This window comes from Rhinolophus sinicus, chromosome 3, assembly GCF_057876585.1.
Source record: "Rhinolophus sinicus isolate RSI-liver-muscle chromosome 3, RSI-T2T, whole genome shotgun sequence".
Classification (NCBI taxonomy): domain Eukaryota; kingdom Metazoa; phylum Chordata; class Mammalia; order Chiroptera; family Rhinolophidae; genus Rhinolophus; species Rhinolophus sinicus.
In genome coordinates, this window is record NC_142503.1 from 179,084,558 (window position 1) to 179,107,898 (window position 23,341).

The 23,341-nt window shown below is 42.0% G+C and overlaps 1 protein-coding gene across 17 annotated transcripts in view; it reads left to right on the forward strand.

Annotated features, from left to right (window-relative positions):
- TTLL5 (tubulin tyrosine ligase like 5) overlaps positions 1-23,341 on the forward strand; it is a 241,367-nt gene that overhangs the window by 132,174 nt on the left and 85,852 nt on the right. The window lies entirely within an intron of this gene.

Sequence of the window (23,341 nt, forward strand, 5' to 3'; positions counted from 1 at the left end):
GGAGCTAACATTCGGGTCACACAGGGACGGCCTGGGGCCTAAGAGAGCCGTTCCCACCTTGAGCTCCCTGCACAGACACTGGCCTTGCCCCACCTGTCCCAGCCCTACAGCACTTAACTATAGGGCCTCGTTTTACTTGTAAGACAGTCTGTGGGCAAATCAAATGCAAAGGAAATATCTGATACCGTTCAGTAAGTTCACTGCTGGGTGAAAGAACAAGAATTTATGCTATGTTTAACCCCTGCCTATACTTAACATTTTCATATATTGACTTTTGATATTTTCTCTTCATCTCCGGATTCTTTTTATACCTTCTACTATATTGTGTTTCAGTAACTTTGGACTCTCTTCTTTTGAAGGACATAATATTTTTTTTAATTTCTTTTGAAGGACATAATATATTTTTTAATATTTTCATCTAGCTTATATAATTAAACTCCAACGGTCTCCCAGGACAATGTTCATTTGGGAAGTAGGAAGGAAATTTCCTTTATGTAGTTGAGAAAAGTAGCAGAGGATAAAATCCAAATAGATTCTAGCCATAAAGTAAGCCACCTCTGAATGAAAAAAGAAACCACTGTACTGAATTCTAGTCTCGACTCGTATTTTAAATCCCCCGGTATAAAAACACGTAAGAAAGGGATTCCCAGTACATCTTGCTTTAGCAACTATTGAATATGGGTTTCATTGCATCTGTTCCTGAGTCTAATGAGCTGGAGAGGAATGTGACTATTAAAGTGAAGTATTCTGACCAGCTGAGACATTGTTCCCTCCAAAGAAAGAAGCTCTGCCATCGGTGTCCTACCCAGTCCACTCCTCCTTGCGAGCCTTCTCTTAGTCAGCTGGCTTCCCTGAGGTTGGGAGGGGTGACTGAAGAGGTGGGCATAGAGGAAGTACATTCAAGTATCTCTGGGTGTTAGAATTATGTCTTAAGGCAGTAACTTGGGAAGCAGAGGCTCTGCCCGGGAAACAACATAAACCTCAACACGTTATATCACGCTCGGGTACAGTGTCTATCATACCAGCAATCTCCGTGGTCAACGGTGCAACGTATCATCTCAATTGAGAATTACAAAGAGTCGAAGACTAAGAGGCCAGATTTTTCAAGACAGGACATCCTCCCTCAGAGTTCTCTTCTCTTCACAGGAGAAGTCTGTCATTGGGTGATTTACAATCTATAGTAACCACATTCCTAAAATATAAGTCGTAAAAAAGAAATTCTGTTTATACCACAGAGCTTTATTTTCCATATAAAATATGTCCAAATATTCCATTTTCATTTTACAGTCAGAGCCTTGTTTCTATGGAAAACATTTTCACTGCAATCTTGGATATATTATCTATATGACAAGGCTACAGCCGTTTTCCATACTCTACACAAAGTGTAATAACTACACATTTTGGAGAAGCAGGGTTTTAGCATTTGTTATACTTGTAGATGGAATGAGAAACATTTTTAAAAAAATAGAAAATAGAGCCTTGTCTTGGTGTAGCACCTGTTAGTGCTGAGGCACAGAAAGATGAAGGGATCTGTCAAGGTCAGAGCCAGGGTCCAGAGTCCAGACTGTGCTTGTGAGCTGTGAATGGCACATTATACGATTGGCTTCAAAGCCATTGGCACCAGAGAGCAATCCCCCCAAAGTTCCCTACCTCTTCTTTTTCAGCTTAGTTGTACCCACAACAACCCTCTCTTCTCTTGCTCTTCAAGCTTCAGGGCCCATTTTTAGGTCCCAGTCCAGTCCAGGGTAGCCCTGGGACATCTTCCTCTGCCCCCAGGTAACCTCTGGTTTCCAGGAAAGCCTGGAGGCTCAATTTTGGAGTTCCAGTTCTGTGTGGAATTCCCAGAGGTACCTAGGCTAAAGCAGCCCTGAGAGACTTCTCAGAGGTCCTTCCAGACCTGGCTGTGTAGTGGGCCCCCGCCAGCACTGCAGCGGGCATTATGCACAGCACCGTGCCCCAATTTCTATTTTTACTTGGTAAGTCAATGTTTTGTGGATATTTACTTAGTCTCTTCTTGTTCCTTAGTAGTGAGGGTGACTAAGTTTAATGAATAGGGGATTAGTAGCTTAGAGATGTGAGTTTTTATTACTGGTTTTGACACTAAGTGACCCTAAACTATTCATTTAATCTTTTTATTAGGTAAGCATACTTACATATAAACTGGCTTGTTTTGAGAGCTTTTAAATTGCCCTTAAAGCACTTTGATCTCCCTAGAAGTGGGTGCTAAGTAAATAAAAGGTACTCTTACTTGTTCTTCTACAATAGCAACAGTGGATTCCGGTGCTGATAAACTCTGATAATTCACTAAACTAAGGGCTGTCCTATGAACAGTAACAAGATGTAAAGAGAGTCCATTGCTGGTTGTACTTTTCATCAGGATTCAGTGACTTGGTAGCCACAGGAATGAAAACTGGTGACTCACGAGAACTCTGCAAATAGTGTTATTTTTCATTTCCCTGCGGTATTGCTATTGTTCTCAATTTTATGGATCACACAAGTTTTCACCAGACAACCTTGTTCTTCCCCCGCTTTTGAAACCATCCCAAATGTAGCCTCAGGGCTGTCGTCTCCCATTGGGTCAGTGTGAGCTCAGCCCAGCTCCTCAAATCCCTCGGTTCCTTTGGTCTGTCTGGAGTCCCTGTTCAAGCTTTGTTGTGGGAGAGGAAGGCAAAGAGCCCACGACTTGCCCAGACAGTCTGAGGCCTGGCCATGTAGCTTGCAGTTCCCTAGACACTCTGGAGTTGGACTTGGCCAGCCATTCCTCTGTTGTTACTTTTCAGAGGTAATAAGTGAGATTAATTGCAGGCCATTCTCCAGAAGAGAAAGTAGTCAGGGCCAAATACAGTCACATGTTTAGAAGCCTGAGGTGTGCCTCTGAGCAAGGCCAATTTAAACTTATACAATAGAGCCTCCAGGATGCAGGTACCCAGTGTTCGTGACCTCTTTTTCTTAAAGGGATCGTGTTTAGTTTCTAGATGCTGATACCTGGGTTTTTAAGCTTTTCTTTAGTCAATGAGATGGGTAGGATTTTGCAAGCTGCCTTTTAATTATCCATTTTCTGGGCACACGGGGAGTTGTTAGGAGCTGAGAATTGATACGCAGACGCATCTCCTCAGTACTGCCAGCCTCGCATGGAATTGCACCACGTGGGGAAGGAACACTTCCTAGGTGAGGAGCACTCCGGAGGTTCCCTGTGCATCTTTCTTGGTGAGGCCTAGAAGGGTTACTGTAAAGTCTTGGCTGCTGCTTGGAATGATTTGGGAAGGACGGGGCCTCAGACGGCTTGGCAGGAACCTGAGGCCCTGTTTTTTTCCAGTCCAGCCCTTCCTTGTAGATCGAGCTGTCAGGGAATCCCACGAATGTCTGGCTTCTGCCCCTTTGTATGTTTTTCCAGCATTTGTCATTGAATTATTTTTATCCATCTCTGGCTTTTTCACACACGCAACCTGAGGATTTGTCTGTTCCTCGATATTAAAGGTGGGGGAGGTTGAAAGCACAGCCATGAGTTTGTTCCTCTTTGTTGTGACAGGGCAGACGTCATGGGCGCGGACTGCTCGGCCTGGCCGGTCCCCACTCTAGAGAACAGCTGTACGTCAGCTTTAAATTCTGTACTGGGGAGTTGGGGTTCTTTGAAGCACCAAATCTTGGAAATTTGGGCCAAATTTTGGAAATTTGGGCCCTGCCCCCCTGCCCTCTTACTCTTCAGTAATAAATTAGAGAGAGTCTGGTACTCTGCTTTACATAATTTTTAGGAATATGTTTTTCAGAGATTCTGATTATAATTTCGCTAATACTTTTCTCCCTTTGTTTAGATTATTTCTTACCAGTGTTATGGAGATTCAAGTCTTGGACTTCCCATCTTTTTATTCTTGATCAGCCCTCAGAAATACTGAGTTTGTAATTTTTCTTTAAAAAAATATGTTCTATTCATTTCTACAAGTCAGACATTGTGTTAGATGATAAATAAAACAGAATAGTCCCTGATCTCGCAGAGTTTATTGTCCAGGATGTATCTTCTGTGTTCTCAGCAGGGTGCTAGGTGCTGGGTAGGGTCTAAAACACTGAAGACATGGTGTTTGATCACTAGTGGGGAGAGGGAGCCATACACACATGGAACAGTTAGCAGCGTTAAGCAGCACATGTTGAGGATTTAAATGTTACGGCACAATTAGAAGAAAGAGTATCAAGAAGAGTACGGGGTGCCAAAAAAATGTACACAAGTGGACACTTTGGTCAGTGTTGCTCAAGCAGTAGTTCCCCGTAATCAGTAATGTCTGGACGCTGATGGTAACCACTCTGAGCACCTCTCGTCATTGCAGAAGTCAGACGTGACTTGCATTCATCTTTTGTTATCGGTACATATTGAGTATTACAATTTTTTTTTTCCCCAAGTCAAGCTGTTGTCCTTTCAGTCTTAGTTGTGGAGGGCACAGCTCAGCTCCAGGTCCAGCTGCTGTTGCTAGTTGCAGGGGGCACAGCCCACCATCCCTTGCGGGAGTCAAGGAATTGAACTGGCAGCCTTGTGGTTGAGAGTCTGTGCTCCAACCACCTGAGCCATCTGGGAGGCAGCTCAGCTCAAGGTGCCATGTTCAATCTTAGTTGCAGAGGGCAGAGCCCAGCATCCCTTGCGGGACTCGTGGAACTGGCAACCTTGTGGTTGAGAGTCCACTGGCCCATGTGGGAATCGAACCAGCAGCCTTCAGAGTTAGGAGCATGGAGCTCCAACCGCCTGAGCCACCGGACCGGCTCTTGAGTAGTACAATTTTAACACAGTTTTCCTTTCTCGAAATGTGTATACATTTTTAGGGCACCCTCTGTATGTAAGGATTTAATCTTGTCACACGCTACAACATGAGGGAACGTCAAGGACATTACGCTAAGGGAAATAAGTCAGTCACAACAGCACAAATACTGTATGATTCCGTTCATGAAGCCGCTAAAGTCACCAAAATCATAGAAACAGAAAGTAGAAAGGTGGCTCAAGGCCTGGGAGAGGAAGGGAGAAGAAATTAGAATTTAATGGCTATAGAGTTTGAATTTTGAGACCTGTTGTACAACAGTGTGAATATACTTAACACTACTCAACTGTACATATAAAAATGCACAGTAGGTTAAGAATAAATAAGGATAATAAGAATAAAATGGTTAAGATGGTACATTTAAAGTTGTGCTTTTTTTTTTAACCACAATAAAAAAGAAGAGGAGTATGTAATATTTTCAAAGAAAGCCCCGAAGTTCAGCAAAAATTATTCAGTGACCAAAATGGTAAGGTTTTGCTTCCATCCTCTGCCTCTGGTTAGGGGAATTATTCTGAACCTAGACCTTGGAATGCTTCTATTATTTAAAAGGTTGTTAAGTTTCTAGCAGAGGGGGCCATCCCCTATTAGAGAGATGTCGTGGGGTACTAAAAAGAGAAGGGACTTGAGGGTTAGACAGATCTGGCTTTGCCTTACTGAGTCTGTGACCTTGGGCAAGTTACTCAGCTTCTCTAAGCAACAGTTCTCCCATCTGCTTAAGATACAGATAATAACACCTACCTCATTAAACATAGTTACAAGGTTTAATTGAGTTGTGTATGTGAAAGTAGCCAGTATTGTGCCTGGTTTTGGTGTAGGTTCTTGATAATAGTTTTCTTTCCAGAAAAATAAAAAAAAGAAGAAGAAACTTAAAATTGGACTTGCTAGGGATATGGTATTCCTACACCGGTTATTTTAATATCTAGTTTAGAGGAGACTGGCCCTCACCCATGCGCGGTGTGCTCCTGGAGCTGGAGCCCAGAGATGTGGCTTTTCCAACTGTGGAAGTGAAGGCATCAGAGTGGGGCCAACACAAGACTCTTCCTTTTTCTTTGACCCTTTTGTTGAAGGGTGACTTCTCTCTACTCAACAGGCCTTTCCTCTCTGCTATCTTCTTCTGATTGTTGAAATTTCCATTGCAGCTTGATGTTCCAGCCAGTAAATACTCATATTTTCCGTCTATCCTGGGGGTCGAGCTTTGGGAGAGCTTTTCTCTGGAGGAGTTTGGAGCTTATAATTTTGTACTTTATCCTGTTATATAAACAACACTCTCTAGCCAAAGAGCACAATCACAAAAAGAAACCACTTGGGGAGGGGGTGGGGGGCTAAAAAAAAAAGAACTGTTTCATGTTCAGAGTTCTGTAGAAGTAATATTTCACTGCTTATTCTCCTTCCTTCTTTCCCACAGAATAACGTTTACCTGACTTCCCTCCTCCTGCGTCCTAGCTCTCACCATTCCTGCCCCTCAGTGAGACATTTCTCTTGCGCATGAGTGATAAAGGCCTGTACTTCTATCCGAAATTCCTCTGTTCCTTTCTCACTCAACCAGATTCATACCCTCTCAGGGCTCATGCTCTGTGACAGATTCTGCAGCTCCCCACTCACCGAGAGAGCTGAGTGCCATGGGGGTTTGTGCCAAGGCCAGAAGGATGGGGCTTCTGCTTATTGAAGGAATGTTGGTCAACTTAGGAAATGTGTCAAAGATAGCTGGCTGGACATCATACCAGGGCCGAGGCAAAGTAAGTTTGGGATGGGCCTAGGACCGGGCCAAAATAAAATGCAGCTCGCTTTGTGGTTTGCCAGTGTAACATTTTCCAGTTTAGTTTGCCTCCTCCCCTGCCCCCACAAAGTATTAAAGATAAACCACCTTACGTTTCCTTAGGATTAACATAAGCGCGCGCGCACTCACACACACACACACACACAGTCATTGTTAGAGGCAGGATCCTATATTATTTAACTGTTCATTTTGTAATTTTATGTGTATCCACAAATGATGATCATTTTGGTGTTAAGAGGCCTGAATGACAAAAATCCACATATTAAGCTGAATGAAACTCCTTTTCTAGAATTAGGAAATTATGTCAGAATTAATTCATAATTCAGTTTAATTTTCACATGGTTTTTCTATCATCTTCTATCTTTTCCAAGTTAGCTCTGTTTACCAGCCTTGAAAGAGTTTGGAAAGAATCAGTGGTGAAGAAACACTATATCTTTTTTTCTGACTCCAGTAGAGAAACAGTGATGATTCATTCTGAAAGCTTACTTAATGTTGACTCGACAAATTTAGAAGGAAGACCAGCTGACAAATTTAGAAGGAAGACCAGCCGGCTTCCCTGAACCTTTGGTTAAAGAGCCCATCCTACCCTCCTGCCCATCTTTCTGCTAAAAGACTCAGCATATTACTGGCCAAGTACAACTAAGAAATCAGTGTTTTGAAAATAATCCCTAGGATTTAAGAGGCTAAAGGGAAAAACAAAACTCCAAGTATCCATGTTTTAATAAAAGAAAACAATAGCCTTGTAGCGTTTGAAAAGGAATAAAGGTCCTCTCCTCACTGAAGCCATTTTGAAGAGCAAAGTTTTGGTGTAGGTTCTAGTTTTGGCTTAGTTGTCTGATAACTCCTACTTCTCTTTCTGCAAAAGAGAGAGACATAAAATTAGACTTGCTTAGCATGTGGTATTGCTGCACTGCTTAGTGTAGTACCTCATTTAGATACAAATGGCCATCACTAGCGCAGTGGGGTACACAGTAGTAATCATAGTAGGGGAAGCGGTTATACCTAATACGGTGCTGAGGTGTACATTATTTTTATTGTGAAGTATCCCTTTGTTAAAGTTTTGATTACAAACCATTAAAATGCTCCTAAAGAAAGATAACTACGAAAAGCTAAACTTAAAAGGCCATTTAAGTAAGGAGCCAAGTGTTCTTTGGGAGACGCGAATAAGGTTGGAGGTGGGAGGAAGGCAGTATATGAGAGCTGAGGAATTCAAAATGTTGCATCATCTGGTAGGCCCAGGTGTTCATAATAAGTAACAGTAGAAGTCTTGTCCTAATTGGACCATTTTTATGCGTCAGAGGCAGTAAAGGGATGTTTTTTGGCTTTCATGCATTATCAGGCTAAGACTTGTATTAATTTGGCTTCAAAGCCAATAATCAATACCACGTTTGGCCTGGTTCTTAAAAATAAGTTTTACTGTCTCTCTGTGATGAAAATAAAATATGGGTGCATCTCAGTAATGTGATTACAATCTAGAAGGATTTAGAGGAGGAAAGCAGGTTTTCTGGCACAGCAGGTAAGGAAACCATAAAGGGGGTTAATAAATGGGATGCACTTAAAAGCTAGAGGAAATCAAATTATGTTCTGAAACTGGGTTCTACTAAGGAAAAATGAGTAGATGAAAGAATCTGCCTATATAATAGCAAGTATCTTACTAGCTGCTTAAACCCAACATTGACATTTGAAATACAAGCCCCCAAAAGAAGAGTTTTGTTACCTTCTTCTCTATGTATTTAATATAGTGAAATATTTGAAAAAGCGGAAAGGTGAAGCTGCTAATAAGTAATGTTCCAGCTGGGAAATGGCTTCATCTGGTAGTTGCTAAAGCAATATTATCCCGAGAAAGTTAACATACATTTACTCAATAAACCTTAAAAGCAAGGCAGTAGGCTGAACTCTGAAGGTGGGAGACAGGTCTCTGTCCTCAAGGAGGAAAAGTCAGTAGTCATTTAAGTTCTTAATGCAAGGATGTAAAACTTAAGTATGTGCTTAATTGTTACATAAGAGGATTATGCTGGAAGTGGTACAACTTCAGTAGAGAATTCGATCACTGTGACTGGAGAAGGTGGCAAAAACTTCATGGAAAAGAAAGGGTAGATGGGGCTTGGATAGGCAAAGAGACTAACACTTATCAATGAAAACATAATTGCATATTTATTTTGTATGTGAGGATCTGTGAGAGGATCAAAGAAATGTCCACACTCCTGCTGACAGTTCAGCAGGGGAGTCTAGAGAATAATGCCCTGTGTGTTTACTAATTTTTTTTTTTGCACGTGAAATCCAAAGTGAGTGATTAAAAAGGGGCATATAGGTTCAGAGGAGTTCACAGTTTAGAAAGGATACTAAAAACAGGTGGAAAGAGAAGACTGTGCAGAGGAAGGGTTTAAGGTAAGGTTTAGATTCAGACGTAGATTATGTATAGACTATCCATAGATAGTCGAAGGAAAGGAGATAAGGGAGAAGAAAGATAATGTACATGTTGTTTAACGCGTTTTCAAGGGACAGTGAATGGGAACCAGCCTGGCTCACGCAGAGCATTTCTGTTAAAAAATAATGTATTTGTTAAAACACTTTGACAAATGCAAGTGAAAGCAACTGAAATCAAGCTGGCTCTAACTGCAAAGGAGATTTTTCAGTTCACATAACTAAAAGGTCTAGAAGTTGGTATTGGGGGCTTAGGGAGCATCATTATTCATATTTCCTGTTTTCTTCCAGTTCACAACTAAATGAGAAATTACAGAAAAAAATCAGAGAAAGCAGAATATTGGCTTTATTACTGCTAAATCAGGATAAATTGAAGAATGCAGCTTGGAAATATGGCACAACTTGACTCCTACCTCTCAAGTCTAAGTCATTCCAATGTTTATTGTAAAGATTTTCTTTATTGATATTTTGTTAACTTTGATAATTAAACAAAATATTTAAGGAAAAAGTAAAAAGACCTTTTAATATTAAAAAAAAGAAAAAAAGAAAACCAAAAAATAACTTGGCCTAATTTTCAAGGTGAACACCTGGCTCCACTCTACTTTTCCAGTTTTATTCTTCTTCACACATTCCATTCCAGCCAGCTCAATGGATCAGAAATAAGTATATCTTCCCATCACTATGTCCTTATAGACACCATTCTATAGCACTTACCTGTTAGCTCACTGCCTACTTATTGTCACTCCTTCATGAAAGTTAAGTTGTCTTATTCACCATTGTATCACAGTGCCTTTAAACAGGCACTTAAAAATAAAGACTAAATACTAAATAAAAGAGCAAATGAATAAATGCATGGACACCCAGCTCCTCGTCTGCGTTTCTGCATGTCCAAAGCCTTTTCTCCTAGGGGGCTCAGCTCACCTCCATCCACCTTTCTGCAGCCTGCCCAGGTCTCACAAGCAGATTTCAGTAGGATTTCTCTTCCTTCTAGTTCTCATCCCCTGGACTCATGTTCCTAAAAGAGAGAATTCAAAAGAAGCTCTGGCTAAGTGCCTACATTTAATTGCTAGAGAATGGATCTTTGTGGCTCCGTCTGCCCTACTGGACTGAATGAACACTAGGAGGAAAACCCTATTTCTTCTCCATTGAGTCTAGAGCTCACATACCGCCTTCCCGAGTCATTAGATCCTTGTGTGTCTCCTTTGGCCCTTATTCAGTTTTTTCTAGTTACCCGAAACCAAACGTTCCCTACAAACAAGAAGCTCTCTACAGTCTGGGGGGTGGGAGTCGGGGGTAGAGGCAGCATGTGGAAAAAGAAGAAAAGGCAAAGAGCCTTTCTTTCACCATCATTTTCCCCACCCTACATAACCCACAGGAGTCTTGAGAGACGCTCCGAGATGACACTTGCGAGCAAAAGGGCGTCCGCCATCTTGGACAGTCCAGTGTAAGATAACTCTTTTCTCCAGCCTTTCACTTGGGTTGACTAATAAGTTATAGTGTTTGCTGAATGTGTTTCTGTGATGTTTCATCTTTCTGATGTTCTTTATAGTAGTTCCTCCCTCCTCACTTCTTTCATTGGATAGACTTACTGGCATCCCCTACCTGAGTGGTCGGTATGGGGAATACATGTCAGGCCACCATCTCCCTACCCCAGGATCTAATATATATTTACCTCTGCTATTACTCTTACCACTTCTCCTTCTATTATATCATTGTTGTTTGTGTACTTGTCTTACCTCCTGTATTAGATTGTAAGGTTTCTGAGGGTAAACCCTGAGTCTTACTCATCTTTATGTTCTTAGAGTTCCCTGTACAAAGTGCTCAGTAAATGTTTGAATAAGTGACTTGCTCAAGGCTGTCCAATGTGGTAGCCACAGCCACATGTGGATATTTAAATTAAATAAAACTAAATAAAATGAAAAATTCAGTTCCTTAGTCATGCTAGCCAACATTTCCAATGTGGCTCGTGGCAACCGTATCGGGCACATGTGGCTCGTGGCAACATGTGGCTCATGGCAACCATATCAGGCAGCACAGACTAGATTGGGTTGACCCAGAAGGATGTGATAAAGATCCAAACTTGGTCAGCGGATTAAAAAAATACAAAGAAATGAGTTTCTAAGAAAGGCATAATCTTGATTATCCTCTTAGGTTCTTCTGTAGATGTCAAGTCTCTTTTGTTTGGAGCTAGAGATTTACCACAGATGCTGTTCTTGAACTAATTTGTGGTGCGGGGAGGGGCATTTTCTAATGCCTTGGGAATCTCAACAGCCCCGAGCTTCTGTATTACTAGTGTCTGACCAATCAGAGCTGGGCTGACTGAGAGGAAAGGTCTCTTTAAGCAGATCCCAGCATTATTTTGTTTTCCGAGATATGCCCATGGCTAGATATTGGGTAGAGGTCTTGCTTCCCTATGCTAACCCAGCCCCCAGCCCCCCACCTGCTTGGCTGGAAGTTCTGACTTGGCTCATAGAGCTGCTATAGCCCTGGGGAACAGAGCCAAACATGCGGAAGTGGTTACGTGTACTAGCTCCCAGGGAAGCTGTGGCTAGCAGGGGGAGTGGGTGGGGTCCTGCCTGATGGCTTTTCAAAGAAGCCAAATCTTTGAAGTTTTGTTTTAGCAGCTGCCAGGTATGCTGTTTCAGCACTTTGCAGACTCTCTCACTGTGTTCCCATATCACATTTTTTCTTTACTATATGTGCATAGTATACACAATGGAGCTTGGGAGGGTAAATATAAAATTGTGGAGTAAGTTGCTAAACACAGCCCTCTTGCCTTTTCTTTTTACTATGACTCTGATGTGAAATAGCTGCGGTAGTGCACCCTGTTCCCCCTTGAGCTCTGACCCTTTCTAATCACCTGCCAAGGCAAAAAGAGTCTTCTTTTATTTTGGGAAAGTGACAAGTTTTGAAAAACTGACTCCTACATTTCTCTGATGAATTGGGGCATCATTCTGAGAATAGACCATCTCCCTTTTCCAAAAGAGCAGATGACACCCCCAAGCATGAACCCTAATACTTTTGGTCTTGGGGTAAATTTCTTGACTATAGATCTCATTTACCACTGCATCCTCAGAATTTAGCATAATGTCAACTGATAACTATTTGTTAAATGATTGCATTTGCAAGTGCTCTGCTATGGGGGAGGGCCTGGGTATCTGGAGCACCCCTCTAAAGCCCCCACTCTAAGCTTTCCGTGCTTTCTTGCTTAGTAATCCCTTTCCCCATCCAGGCTACAGTCACTTCAAACCTTTCCCAGCTGCCCCCAAATTTGCTCCTTCCTCTGAACTTTCCTCTTTTGGAGCAGTGTGCTGCCTTATGTAATTATCTTTTATGCCTTTGTTCTTTCTTTCCTGAGATATAAGTCTATTAAAAGCAAAGACTATATTTTATTCCGACACAAAGAACGCTGGACTGAGAACGGGAAGACCTAGGTGCCAGCCCCGGGCCCACCTGGAACTTCGTGACTTGGGGGTAGAATGTAGGACCAAAGCTCGGCCTAATTTGGCCATGTGAAAAGTGATGATGCCTGGGTTGTCACGGGAGCCCCATGAGATCATATATGTAAACGTGCTTTGTAAACAGTGAAGCACTGCACACACTTAGGTCTTTGCAGTATTAATAATACTTACCACGATAAAATAGTAACGTTTGTTTGTGCTGCTGATGATACACAGGCTAATCTCTCCCAGAGTTGAGGTAAATCACAAGTTCAGTCCCACATTACTCAGCTTGGCACAGGTTTAAAGCATTAAATGGTCCGTTCCAAGCACTTTCTGTCATCACCTCTCTTTCAGTCTGCAGGTTCTTCCTTTCAGACCTGTGGGGTCATTCTTTTTCTTACTAGTCTCCCCTCAGGCTCAGGCTGAGCTCTCTTTTAACCCCCTCAGTTCTAAGCAAGGTTGTCCCATCCCATTTCCCAGTTTGGGCTGAAGTTGCTGTCCTGGTGGAACCCTTCTCTCCTCAGCGTGGCCCCCTGCCCCCCGCAGCTCTGCCTGTCAGCAGCACCAGCCCGGGCCCTTCATCATCCTCCCTCTGCCCAGGCCTCACCTCCAGCACAGCTCGGGCTCCCTTCCTGTTCTCCTGTTCCTGCCCTTGCTTTTTTGCCGGGCTGTCCCTTCAGTTCCCCCTTTCCATGTCATGTCATCCTGCATTTTCTTCCTCTGAGCTCAGACCTTTTTGTCCGGAAAGGCTGGTCCCCCTTTCAAGACTTTGACGCTTGGTACATCTCCACATCCCTGTCACGCAGTCTCCATCACCATAAGACATCTCCTTCTCTGAGAAAAGTAGATGAACAAGCACTGCCATGCTTCATGCTGTCGTATGACTTGAAAAGTTTCAGATTTTTTTACTTTAAAGTATCTCAGATCTCAACATTTAAATGTTGTAATCCTGTGTTTGAGAGCATCTATTTTAGAAGCAGACCAATTTGGATCCCTCCTTTTTTCAGTCACCTACTAACTATATTGCCAGGGCAAGTTCTTTGAGCCTTTTATTCTTATCTCTCAATGAATATAAAACGTCTACTTCTTAAGGATATTCCAAGGAGCCAGTGAAAATTAAGTGACATAAGAAAAGCACTTATACAGTGCTTACCACAGAGTAAGTGTTTAGTAAAGGGGAATTATTGTAAACATGTCTGTATTATCTAGCTGAACCCTGTTCTACAGGTGTTAAAAATTGAGACCCAGAGAAGTTAGGTGGGTGGTGCAAATTCTCATGCCTACCTGGTGATAGAGTAAGGACTAGAACCCAGGCTTCGAATTCTCTGCCCAGTGACTTGTCTCGATTCCTCCCACTCCTCACAGATGTATCTGTTCTAGTTTCCCTTCTTTGGGTGGAACATAGGGCTACTCCAGGGACTGGAATGTTCGTTGATTCATGCACTTGTCCTTTCAGCAAACATTGCATGACCATAATGGGTCCAGGCTCTGGGTGGACAAAGGCCAGCAAGATGAACTCACTGCCTTAATGGCTGGTCCAGTGGGTACGAAATAGTCACTGTGAAGAATAGTCACAGTACAGGAAACATGCCGATAGGCATCTTGGGGACTCAAGGAATCAGCTCTGCCAGAGGAGTAGACTTTGCAGAGAACGGATGATTGGGTTCTAACTCAGTGGAGATGGCAGAGACTTGTGCGAAAGCAGGGAGGCAGGGAAGAGTGTCCCTGCAGTGCAGTGTTGAGGGAGTGTGGTGGGCAGGTGGGACATGGTTGAGGATGAGATGGGAAAGCTCAAACGCCTGATACACCCAGCTAAGGAGATTTCATCCCATTATCTGCCCTTTTAATTATAAATGTCAAAAGACGTAGTTAGGAGAGGTTTTTTGGTTTTTTGTTTCTGGGTCTTTATACCTTCCCCATTCATATTTGGCAGATTCTTTTTGTCATTCTGGATCCAACCCAACTCTGAACCTTACTCTGTACTCCTTTTACTACGTCCCACACAGAGGCAGCCTACGTGTCTGTAGCTACTAATTTTATTGCGTTACAATTAGGTTTTCATGTCTTTCCCCAACCATCTCCTCTGAAATCAAGACTTACACATCTGTATACTCCTGTTGCTTAGTGACGTTTCTGACACTTAGTATCCACTAATTTAATGTATGCTGAATGAATTTAAATACCTGGTTCATAATCACAGAGCAGACTTCCTCCTGGGCAACTCGTTAGCTGATGCCTGTCTTTGGCACTGCAAAAATTTAGATGGATCAGGTCAAGACTTTCTCCTTGAACCATACTCCACATGCTTGCCATCTCTGGGGTCTTAGTTTTGGCTTCCTCCAGTAAGGAACCCTAACACTGAACCCGTCAGAAACCTGCTATACTGTGTTTGTAACACAATTCCATGTATGAGAACTTTGTTCAACACACTTGAAGGAATTAAAAGACTCAAAACAATACCCAACCCAGTGAATTCCACCCAGTGGAATCAGTATTAAAGTAGAGCAGTAAATCACAGTGTCCATTAAACCGCTACATTTATAGGAGGTCTGTCAATTAAGTTCGCGAACTCATCCTAGAAAAAGTGCTACATACCTCATTGCTGAATATCACTATGGGCACATTTGAAGTACTTCCCTTGGGAAGCTATGTACTGACGCCAGCGCCTAGTCCACCCTTCAAAGCAATTTTGGAACTCTTTTTTCTGGAATGGCCATCGGAGCTGTCATCGTATTACCCTTGATGTCCTGAATATCATCAAAATGTCTCCCTTTCAATATTTCTTTTATCTTCGGGTAAAGAAAGAAGTCATTGGGGGCCAGATCAGGTGAGTAGGGAGGGTGTTCCAATACAGTTATTTGTTTACTGGCTAAAAACTCCCTCACAGACAGTGCTGTGAGCTGGTGCATTGTCGTGATGCAAGAGCTATGAATTGTTGGCGAAAAGTTCAGGTTGTTTTCGTCCAACTTTTTCACGCAGCTTTTCAGCACTTCCAAATAGTAAACTTGGTGAACTGTTTGTCCAGTTGGTACAAATTCATAGTGAATAATCCTGCTGATATCAAAAAAAGGTTATCAACATCGTTTTGAATCTTGATTTGGACTGAGGGAACTTTTTTGGTCATGGAGAATTGGCTGACTTCCACTGTGCACTTTGACGCTTTGTTTCAGGGTCATATTGGTCCACCCATGTTTCATCACCAGTGATAACACGAACCAAAACATCGCCTTGCCTCTCCAACAGGTCTTGGCAAACTTCGAGTCTCCTTTCCTTTTGTTCAGTGAGCTCCTTTGGGACCATTTTTGCACACTCCTTTCTCATGCCAAGATTTTTAGTTAAGATTTTCCTAACTGTTTCCCTATCGATGTTTACTTGGTCTGTTATGCTTCTCACAATCAGCTGACAATTTTGACGCACAATTTGATGAATTTTTGCAATGTTTTCATCAGTTCTGCGCATTCCTGGCCGCCCTGACCTCTCTTCATCAGTGACTCATTGTCTCCCCTCAGAAAAACCATCCATTTGTACACTGCCGTTTTCTTCATGGCATTATCCCCATAAACTTGGACTAACCTGTCCCTGATTTCACTTTCTTTGATGCCAAGTTTAACAAGAAATTTAATGTTCGTTCGTTGCTCTAATTCAAGCTCAGGCATTCTCGCGATGGCACACAAAAACACGCAACAACAATAATGAACGCCACTCAGCAAGACACTGCCACATGTCGACACGAACACAGCTGAGACACTGATATACCAAGGTTATGAAACCTTACCGAGCTGTTTGTACAGTGCTGCCAATGTAAGTGCACAGCGGCAAGTTTGCGAACTCCTCACTTGGCCGCCCTTCAGGACTCCATGGCTGCTTGAGTAATATTATTTATTTACCGTCCTGACTAGACTATATATACTCACGAGAAAGTGTCTTCATATTCTCATAAACACATTATCTTTGTTTGGTACCAGTTTGATGTTACGTACCACCTCTTACAGGTTGCAAATATATCCTACTGGACACCATTCACAAGAGCCAGCCAGCTCTGCATTCATCTGGCAGACGTAGCTGTAACACTGGATTAAAATGTGTAGTTAAGTATATTTTATATACTGATCAAATTTTGCACACTAATGACGTTGTCTCAGCACAGAACAGTTGAGAATCTCTCCCGGCTTTATTTAGTGAAGGGGTGTTTGTAATCAAGCAATGGACCATCGTGATAGCAGGCCACTGTGATGTGGTAGTGCTTTAAAGCAAATTTGTCTCTTCCTTTTAAAGTTTGTTATCTAAGTCATTGCTTAATTATCTATTGCTGCATAACAAATCATCTCAAAATGTAGTGGCTTAAAATAAAAAGACATTTATTATCTCAGTTTCTGTGGGTCAGGAATTGAGGAGCAGCCGAACGGGGTGCTTCTGGCTCAGGTTCTTTCCTGAAGTTGCAGTGAAGGTGTCAGCCAAGCGGGCTCCAGGCACCTGCAGGCTTGCCTGGGCTGCATGGTCCGCTTCCACGATGGCTCAGCCTCACGTGGATGATGAGTTCATGCTGACTGTTGGCAGGAGGCCTTGGTTCCTCACCACATCGGCCTCTCCACAGCGCTGCCTGGGTGTCTTCATGACATGGCAGCTGGCTGCCCCCACAATGAATGACTCAGGAGAAAGACAGAAGCCACAGTGTCTTGTATGACCTAGCCCCAGAAGTCATACATCATCATTTAAAAAAACTTTAATTTTAATTTTGGTTAAGTACACATAACATTAAATTTACCATTTTAAACAGTTTTAAGTGTACAGTTCAGTAGCATTAAGTATATCATGACCCTTCACTTCCAGAACTCTCTTCATCTTGCAGAACTGAAACTCTGTACCCTCTCTAAAAAAAACACTCCTCATTTTCCCTCTCCCAGCCCCTGGCAACCACCATTTTCCTTTCTGTCTTATGAATTTGACTAGAAACCGCATATAATTAGAATCGTACAGTATTTGTTTTTTTGTGACTGGCGTATTTCACTTAGCATCATGTCTTCAGGGTCCATCCATGTTGTAGCATGGGTCAGGATCTCCTGTATAGACCACACTTTGTTCATTCATCTGTGATGGATTCCTGGGTTGCTTCTGCCTTTCCGCTGTGGTGAATAATGCTGTTGTTAACATGGGTGTACAAATAGCTTGTGTTCCTACTTTCCATTTTGGGGGGTATATTTTTCAGAGTGGAATCGCTACATCATATGAAAAATTGTACTTTTCTTAAGCTTAATTAATTCACTTTATTTTTCCTGTATAAATATACCACGTGGTGTCCATAGCTGGAGCCGGGGCCCTCTGCACAGAGACTCTGGTATTGGTCTTTCCTAGGTGGTCAATGAATTCCTAATAGGGAGACTTGTTCAATATGGTCTCTTTCCAGAGGTTGGGATGAGCTATCTATAAGTCTTGAATATTAATCCCTTGTCAGATACATGATGTGCAAATATTTTCTCCCATTCTATAGGCTGCTGTTTTACTCTGTCGATAGTGTCCTTAGATGCATAAAAGTTTTAATATTGATGAAATGCAATTTTTCTACTTATTTTTGGTGTTGCCTATGCCTTTGGTGTCATTTCCAAGAAATCATTTCCCAACCCAATGTTCTGAAGCTTTTGCCCCGTGTTTTCTTCTAAGAGTTTTATAGTTTTAGCGCTTAACATTTAGGTCTTGCAACTACGCTGTCATTTTTGCTGGATGCTGTTGTTTACACATGTATGAAGTAGAGCTGCATGCCAGCTCCATTCAGTGTGGGAGGGACTTGCACAAGGAGACGAATACCAACAGGTGGGGATTTGGGGGCCATTTCAAAGATTGGTTCCCACCATAATTTAGGTGCATAAGATTCGAAAGTTAAGTAATTCTATAAGGTTTATCATGAAAATGGGAATCCCATGGCCCTTCTCTTCTCACTGCTACCCCAGAGATAACTGCCTTCAGCATTTCCTTTTTTTTAGCTGTTTTTTCTGTTATTTACCTTCATATTTCTAAATCATATGTTTATTCTGCCACTTGGGGCTTTTCATATTATATATCCTTTATTAACTTCCTGTCAGAAGATGGAAGTTTACCGTTCTTGGACTGTTTCCTGCTCACTCCTCTCTCTCTCTCTCTCTCTCTCTCTCTCTCTCTCTCTCTCTCTCTCTCTCTCTCTCTCTGTCTCTCTCTCTCTTCCCTTCCTCCAATCGTTGCGTTAGATGCAGCGTAGTATAATTATTGGTTAGATCAGTGTTCACTGTTTTCATTATCACAACTATGCCCCTGGAAACTTTTGGGCCTGTTAGTCATCATTTCTTCTGTCCTGTTTATTCATTTCTCTGTCATTCTGTCTGACTTTCTGGGGACTTCCCCTAGTAATTTTCTATACTATCTACTTTTCTAAGTCTGACTTGGTACATGCTGTAAAGTTAAGAAATGTTGTGAGTTTCAAATTACTTCCAGTTCAAAATAGTTTATACAATGCTGAATCAAAGGGGGGTAAAATATATGTGTGTGTGTGTGTATATATATATATGTATATATGTATATACATATATATATATACACACACACACATATATAATTATAATAATATATTATAATGCAATAGTATATATAGTTGTATATTCCTATTTCCTATAGACTAAAATATTTATGTCCGTATGTTATAAAATTAATTGTACAAGTACTACACACATGTAGCCACATCATAAAATAATCTAATAGAAATATATACAGATTCTGAGGAAATAAAGTCCCCTCCTCAGAGGTAGCCACATGAAAAGGTGGATTTGTATATTTTTCTGTGACTTTCTTTCCCCTGATGTGTCCATGTTTTCTCAGTTTGTTCATATAAACTTACTTTAATATTTTTAGCCAGTATGTGGTTTTCCAGAGTCTGAATGTCCCCTAACTTATGTTACCATTCTCCTATTACAGGGCACTAAGTGGCATCCAGTTTAGGCATCTGTACAGAAGACCTTGTACATATATCTTTGTGCGCATGTGCAAGTTTTTCCATCAGCTATGTTCCAAGAAGTGGAATTCGGTGGATCAAATGCTATGCATACCTTGAATTCTTATAGATACTGTCAAATTGGCATCTAAAAGGGCTGTACCAACCTATCCTCCCATCTGAAGGTGCCCTTTTCCCCACACCCTTGCCAGCATTGCAGGTGTCCCCCTGATCCGTCTCTCTGGCCTCTGGACTGTCACTTAGCCCTTTTGTACAAATTCTCTCCTGTTTTTACTGATGATGGAATTAGGACTAGACCCTGTCTTTAGATACATTACTTTAGGGGTGCTTTATTTTAGGGCAGGAGTACAACTGAGATAGGGCCAAGAAGCAGGAAGGTAACGGGTTCTTAGTGGGCTCTTTCTTTGCTTAAATATCAATTAAGCCTAGAAAGAACCCCTGTGAGTCAGCTTCTTTCTCCCACACTACTTAGGTGCTTTTCTCTCCTGGGTTTTGTTTTTTTTCGTGTGTTTTTTTTTAATGATTTCATCCAAGGAGCCTGACCCTTCCCCCTCTCAATAATGAATAACCAGAAAAGTCACAGAACCCAACAGATTGAGTGAAGGAAGCTTAAGGAAAATATTAAAAAGAAAGAAAAGTGTTTGATGTACTTTTAATATAAAATGTGGAAAAAGTAGAAAAAGGGTGGGGGTTGGGGAAAGGAGGGAGGAGAGAGATTATTCACAGTAATGGGAACCAAATGTTGGCTGGGAAAGCTGCAGCATTCTCACACTCTTCCTGTAAACCCCGCGGCTTTTCAAAGTGATAATAACGGATAGCCAACAGCACAGGACACGCCTTAACCCTTCCGTACCTGCACAGCTCCTTCCAGCCAGCTTTTCAGAGGTGATGCGTGGAGAGTTTCTGTGTCCCTTCCACCGTTACGGGCAAAAAGAAGGAAGGTGGAGGCCAGTAGTAGAACAATAAGAGAAAAACTGTTTGCTGAGACACCTGACAGAAACGCCTACGTTTCTCTTTCTAGCTTAGGCTTCAATACCGGACCACGAGCAGCCTGCTTGGCCACTAGATTATCAGCCTTGAGTGATGTGATCTTCTCCTCGTGCTCTCTAAAGGGGAACTTAAAAGGAGACGAGAACCCCCGTGTGACAGACAGGCAGTCTCTCTCCATCAGTAATAATTCGACTCCACGAAACCCTCTGTGGAGCCTGTAGTCCTTTGGGTGCTGGCATGGAAGTATGTGTGCTCCTCTGGGGGGCTCCAGCCTTTGTTTCTCTTGGAAGGCCACACCTGCCCCTGTGGAACTGAGATACAAAGATGGTGTGGAGCTGAAGGGCATTCCCTGACCTTACGGCTCCCAGGTGGTCAAGTACAGGCACTTGTCTCTTGGCCTAGCCATTTATCTACAGAGGGACAATGAAAAGGGGGGACAGAATTAATGAAGTTCCTGGTTCAGCGGGCTCTTACTTCCATCTAGGTTTGAATTTGGTTCAAGCTCCTTTAAAAGTTCATCGTGCCTGAGAACCTTCTTTAGGTCAGATATTTGCCATTGCCTCGGGGCAGCCCCCCGCACAGTAGGGCAGGCCGCGCTGTAGAGCAGACAAGTGCCGAGTGCCGGACTCTGCACTCGGCTGAGCAGGCTGCTGGGCCTCTCGGCACCTCAGTCGTGTAACGAGGCGCTGCTCGGCTCTGCCTGCTCACAGCGTTACAGGTTTGAGTGAGTTAAAGCATGGAACACATTTAGCACACTGCCTGGCATCTACTCTTCTCTGTCTTCATTGTTATCCTCATATTGCCTACAGCTAAAACTGAAACATCTCTTTTGGTTCAAATGCTTTTAAAAATCATCTCTGGGATGATTTTACAGTTTTACATTTTACATTTAAGTCTGTAATCCATTTTGAATTGATTCTTGTAAGAAGTAGGAAGTTTAGGTTGAGGTTCATTTTTTTTGCCTGTGGATGTACAGTTGCTCCAGCCCTATTTGTTAACAAACAAACAGCTTAAGCAGGTTATTAGCCTTTCTCCAGTGTATTGGGGTGGTTTTTTTTTTAATTTTCAAATCTCAGTTGAGCATACTTGTGTGGGTCTTAGATGATTTTAGTATTCCCAAAACAAAGGCCTATAGCAATAATAATTTGTTAGAAAATCTTTAGCAAGGATTATTTTAATTTCTAATCTTAGGTATTTAACCTAAGCCCCAGTTTCCTCATCTGTAAAATAGAATAGTAGTCATAGCTTTCTCGGTGGGTTGCTATGAAAGCTCGCCATGGTAAGGCATGTAAAGGGCTTAGCTTGAAGGTGGGCAGTTAGACGGCCCTCATGCCAATGGTGTAAGGTTTTTCCGTGCTTGGCCATCCTAAGCCACTCACTCATGCCCTTTGCCTTCCCTGAACCTTAGCCTTCTCATTGTAGCTTCACATGAGCAAATGGATGGTTCCAAATAAAGCTGCTGTGTTGTGCTTTGCTTGGATGGCAGTTTTGACCAGTAACATTTCTATTTTGGAACATGTGAGAGATCCATGTCTTACCAGCTTTCATTACGTCATCTCTCTACCACCCCCACCATTTGGCCACAGTGGATTTCCTATTGTTCCCTGCTCTTTTTATATGCTATTCCTTCTACCTGGAATGTCCTTTCCAGTTGTCAAATTGTTGGTACTCTTTTGACACTGCCTCCACTTTGAAGTCTTCCTTGATTTCCCCCACAGGAAGTTACTCCCTTCCTCTTATTTTCTAAAGCTAGTGTCCTGTTCCCAGCACAGTGGCATACAGAGTTTGGGGAGGAGCAGGAGTTTTTTTCTTAAAAAAATACACATATTTTTAAATACATAAATGAAATACAGCCATATGTCTTGGCTTTAATATTAAATGATAAAAGCTGGATAATATAATTATAATGTACTAGAATAAGACTGGAATGAAATTTCCCAAACCACCATGGTTGCAGAATGGGACTATGGTTGACTTTTTCCTCCTTCACGCTTTTCAATATTGATATAATTTTATAGTTAGCATGTATTAAATTGATTTTTATGTTTAACATGCCCTGTGACTTGTTATTAATTCAAAAATATTTCTCCCTTATTTTGAAGTGATAAGAGTCTATTCTGCCATTTGTTAAAGATAGGAACGAAAGGCAGAGGGGCAGGGAACTGACATTGCTTGAGTGCCTAGTTCATGCCGTATCGTGTGCGTAGGGGGCTTTATCCCATTTATTTCTGAAACCCTGGCTGTAACGTGGGTCTTGTTATCTTCAAGTACAGATGATGAAATAGCCTCAGAGAGATTGACATTTGAGTCCAGCTCTTCCTGATGTGAAAGCTCATGCTCTTTTCACTAGTTTAACTTCTCTGCTTGTAGGGAGAGGAAAATCAGTACAGTCTTTTCACACTGTCATCCCGGGCTGGTCTAGACCTATTTATTAATGATGATAATGTGCAAAGGGGAAGTGGAAATATTTCTGAAAATAAACTCGATGGAGCATAAGAAACAGTCTTTCTGTGAACAAAAGTGAAGAAAAATTTAGTAGTTGGAATAGTATAGTTCGGCATTACAAATATCTTTCCCATAGTCTATGAATCTGTACAATTTTTCACTTTCACCAGACATTAATACCATGCTTTGTGTGTGGGCAGAAAACATTAAGAGTCTGAAGAAATGAACTATAAGTTTATGGCTTGTGTTTACAATTTGGATTAAATTTCTACTTGCTTTGTATGCTGACTCTTCTGGATATAACTTAATTTCTTTCACAGATTTGAACCAGCAGATCAGGCCGATTAGAACGGCTGCTTTAGATGGTGGGTAGTTCCATACAAGGGAAAGCTCGTGACTCTAGGGGATGGAAAGTGTGGATTTTGGGTCCTCTTGGTTTCTTACAATGGCCTGATCATACAGGTGCTGGTCAACACGTCTTACGAAT